The following is a 5,051-nucleotide window of genomic DNA, read 5'->3' as shown; positions in this document are numbered from 1 at the left end:
GATTCTCACCTTTCCCCACCCTGTGCAGCACCTTAGAGAAAACTTGTCTCCAGTTGGGCTTTGGTCCGGGAAATGACAGAAATGTTTTGATGGGAGTTGAGTCTGATGATACTTTAGCTTCCCTTACAGGTGATCAGGACTTTCGGGAAGTCACCTTGTGACCGTTTGCCAGAACTAAACACAGGTTGGAGCCTTTCCTGTCCCAGAGCCAATAAGGGAGGAGGTGCGACCTCGGAGAGGTGCTGCTTTAATTTATGGCCCGTGCCTCTCACCGTTCCAGGTGAAATACGAGTGGGAGGGGCCCAGGTTATCAGGAGTTCAATACCTGACAGCGCTGAAGGGATTATTAAAGGACCGCTACCCAAAGAACTATTATATCCTGATACCTGTAGGGAGTCAGCGCCGACATTTCAGGGAAAGGCAAAGTGTGCTTAACGTATCAGACTCCCTTCCCCCATCATAGAGAGGAGAGTTAAAGCCGAACTCCCGGTACAAAAACTTTCATTTCAATATACAGCATTGTATATTGAGAGCAGTAGTGACTGGTGTTTATTAAAGGAGAGGGCGGAGACAAGACCAGTCACCCTGCACAAGGAAAGAGAGCAGCAGCGACCGGTCTTTATTACAGGAGGGGGCGGAGACAAGACCAGTCACCCTGCACAAGGAAAGGGAGCAGCAGCGACCGGTCTTTATTACAGGAGGGGGCGGAGACAAGACCAGTCACCCTGCACAAGGAGAGAAGAGCAGTGACTGGTCTTTATTACAGGAGGGGGCGGAGACAAGACCAGTCACCCTGCACAAGGAAAGAGAGCAGCAGCGACCGGTCTTTATTACAGGAGGGGGCGGAGACAAGAGCAGTCACCCTGCACAAGGAGAGAAGAGCAGCAGTGACTGGTCTTTATTACAGGAGGGGGTGGAGACAAATCTAGTCACCCTGCACAAGAAGGGAGAGCAGCAGTAACATTTCTTTATTACAGGAGGGGGCGGAGACAAGACCAGTCACCCTGTAGAGAGAGAGAGCAAGAGTGACCAGTCTTTATTACAGGAGGCGTAGAGACAAGACCAGTCACCCTGCACAAGGAGTGAGGACAGCAGTGAGCGGTCTTTATTACAGGAGGGGGGCGGAGACAAGGCCAGTCACCCTGCACAAGGAAGGAGCGCAGCAGTGGCCAGTCTTTATCTTCAGCCCTCTTCCAGCTGTGAGTGGAGCTAATATCATCCATCTGCATCAATACACTGTGAGTGCAGGAAGCCATGCCGAGGAGGCGGAGTTATGACACTCTGAACTTTCCAGGTTAAATGAAGCCGGACGTCATCCAACCCGGAAGACTGAGGACATGTGGCCAAAACTGGCTGGGGCAGCTCCGGACTGAAGGCAAGAATTTCAGAATCGGCTGCTTTTTTTTTTTTAAACCTGCAGTGTAACTACATGTCCCATGAGGCATTGCAAGACTCTGACAGTCACAGGCATGGCTCCCAGAGGCAGGGGCATGCTGGGATTTGCAGTTTCACCAAAGCTGGAGTGCAGACCCCTGCTGTAGCCCTTTTTAAGGCAATGATTTGGACCGCTCACATTCAGAGACCGAACCCCCGACTCTGACTGTATGTCCAGGTGCAGGCAACAAAAAAGCATGCCGTTACTCAAATGTACCGCAGACCACAGATCGTTCACCGGAGAGAACATATTTATTTGTAAAGCGGGTACATCCTGCACACCACAGAGGAGAGGAGGAGCGCACAGTCTGTACCCGCAATACAAATACTCATGAAAGATCCGCCGAGAGCAAAGACATTGTCACTGGAGATAAAAAGTATAAAATGTTACTTGTGTATCCCATTCAACATGACACCACATAGTAACATAGTAATATAGTAACATAGTAATATAGTAACATAGTAATATAGTAACAAAGTAATATAGTAATATAGTAACATAGTAATATAGTAACATTGTAATATTTACTCAAATGTACCGCAGACCACAGATCGTTCACCGGAGAGAACATATTTATTTGTAAAGCGGGTACATCCTGCACACCACAGAGGAGAGGAGGAGCGCACAGTCTGTACCCGCAATACAAATACTCATGAAAGATCCGCCGAGAGCAAAGACATTGTCACTGGAGATAAAAAGTATAAAATGTTACTTGTGTATCCCATTCAACATGACACCACATAGTAACATAGTAATATAGTAACATAGTAATATAGTAACATAGTAATATAGTAACAAAGTAATATAGTAATATAGTAACATAGTAATATAGTAACATTGTAATATAGTAACATTGTAATATAGTAACATTGTAATATAGTAACATAGTAACAGTAACATTGTAATATAGTAACAAAGTAATATAGTAACAAAGTAACATAGTAATATAGTAACATAGTAATATAGTAACATAGTAACATTGTAATATAGTAACATAGTAATATAGTAACATAGTAATATAGTAACATTATAATATAGTAACATTGTAATATAGTAATATAGTAATATAGAAATATAGTAACAAAGTAACATAGTAATATAGTAACATAGTAAAATAGTAATATAGTAACATAGTAATATAGTAACATAGTAATATAGTAACATAGTAACATTGTAATATAGTAATATAGTAACATAGTAATATAGTAACATAGTAACATTGTAATATAGTAACATAGTAATATAGTAATATAGAAATATAGTAATATAGTAACATATTAACATAGTAAGATAGTAACATAGGAAGATAGTAACATAGTAAGATAGTAACATAGTAACATTGTAATATAGTAATATAGTAACATTGTAACATTGTAATATAGTAATATAGTAATATAGTAACATAGTAATATAGTAACATTGTAATATAGTAACATTGTAATATAGTAACATTGTAATATAGTAACATAGTAACAGTAACATTGTAATATAGTAACAAAGTAATATAGTAACAAAGTAACATAGTAATATAGTAACATAGTAATATAGTAACATAGTAACATTGTAATATAGTAACATAGTAATATAGTAACATAGTAATATAGTAACATTATAATATAGTAACATTGTAATATAGTAATATAGTAATATAGAAATATAGTAACAAAGTAACATAGTAATATAGTAACATAGTAAAATAGTAATATAGTAACATAGTAATATAGTAACATAGTAATATAGTAACATAGTAACATAGTAACATAGTAACATTGTAACATTGTAACATAGTAAGCTAGTAACATTATAACATAGTAAGATAGTAACATAGTAAGATAGTAACATAGTAAGCTAGTAACATTGTAACATAGTAACATAGTAAGATAGTAACATAGTAAGATAATAACATAGTAACATAGTAAGATAGTAACATAGTAAGCTAGTAACATTGTAACATAGTAAGATAGTAACATAGGAAGATAGTAAGCTAGTAACATAGTAAGATAGTAACATAGTAACATAGTAAGATAGTAGCATAGTAACATAGTAAGATAGTAAGATAGTAGCATAGTAAGATAGTAAGATAGCAGCATAGTAACATAGTAAGATAGTAGCATAGTAAGATAGTAACATAGGAAGATAGTAAGCTAGTAACATAGTAAGATAGTAACATAGTAAGATAGTAAGATAGTAACATAGTAAGATAGTAAGATAGTAAGATAGTAACATAGTAACATAGTAAGATAGTAGCATAGTAACATAATAAGATAGTAAGATAGTAACATAGTAAGATAGTAACACCGCTCTGCTGCAGGCATTCTTCCCTATATATTCACCTGGTGATCCTGCCAGTAACACACTTCCTGTCCTAGGGTGACAACGCTCACCTGGTGATCCTATCGGTAACACACTTACGTGACAACGCTCACCTGGTGATCCTATCGGTAACACACTTCCTGTCCTAAGGTGACAACGCTCACCTGGTGATCCTATCGGTAACACACTTCCTGTCCTAACATGACAACGCTCACCTGGTGATCCTATCGGTAACACACTTCCTGTCCTAAGGTGACAACACTCACTGGGTGATCCTGCTGGCAACACACTTCCTGTCCTAGGGTGACAATGCTCACCTGGTGATCCTGCCAGTAACACACTTCCTCTCTTGGGGTGACAACACTCACCAGGTAACACCTCCTGTGCTAAGGTGACAACGCTCACCTGGAGATCCTAACGGGTTTTTTTGCGGTTTCACGGACGCACGCAACTTTAAGCCTCGACATGTTTGGTGTCTATTTTATCCGGCGTGACCCCGACTTTTATATTTTACCAAAAAATTGGGCATTATATTACGTTTCTGTGCACTAGATTTAATTTTAGTGTATTTTATCCTAAAAATACCGGTTTGATAAACATTTGCGCAAATACTGCGCGACATAAACAATTGCAACTACCATCGTTGTATTCTCCAGGGCCTCCGCTTCCAGGACATCTATCATTGTTTGGGGGTCTAAAGCTGTTTTCTAGCCAAAAAAATCTGATTTTATCATCATGTGTGTGCAGATGTAAGAAATTGCTCCGGGCAGGAAGGGGTTAAAGCATTGTGTAAATTGTATGTATATATAAATGTATTTCTAGAATATTCCAACACGTCACATGCGACATTCAGATGTGTTCAGCAAACATAAAACATTGACGGATATTGAATTAAGAAGTGAAAAAGAATTGCTGTCAGAAGTGGGATTCGAACCCACGCCTCCAGAGGAGACTGCGACCTGAACGCAGCGCCTTAGACCGCTCGGCCATCCTGACAACTGATGTAAGTTGTCCTCTCATAGGATTACAGCTCGTGTTCCCACCCGGTATCGTACATACATGTAGAGGGTGGATTCTACACAGGGACCCCCCTCCCCCTCCCTCGCAGAGGTGTTCACATTTCAAAAAAGTGGGAAAATAGCAATTTTATAGAAAAGAGGAATAATCAGCAAAACGAGCCGAGGGGATCCTGTCACCAAACTCAGCCAGACTCCCCCTACTGGCAGATGTCAGTACTACACCCCCACTTCCATTACACACAGCATGGGACGACATGGGACGACATGGGACAGCATGGGACGAC

General features: G+C 39.7%; 1 non-coding gene across 1 annotated transcript; it reads right to left on the bottom strand.

The window, feature by feature from the left end:
- Positions 1-4,661: 4,661 nt before the first annotated feature.
- On the bottom strand, positions 4,662-4,744 carry TRNAL-CAG. Its single transcript has one exon. It is a non-coding gene; the product is annotated as a tRNA-Leu (tRNA).
- Between the last annotated feature and the right edge of the window lie 307 nt (positions 4,745-5,051).

This window comes from Nanorana parkeri, unplaced genomic scaffold, assembly GCF_000935625.1.
Source record: "Nanorana parkeri isolate BGI_ZX_2015 unplaced genomic scaffold, ASM93562v1 scaffold1425, whole genome shotgun sequence".
NCBI lineage: Eukaryota > Metazoa > Chordata > Amphibia > Anura > Dicroglossidae > Nanorana > Nanorana parkeri.
This window is presented reverse-complemented; position numbering and strand designations above follow the sequence as displayed.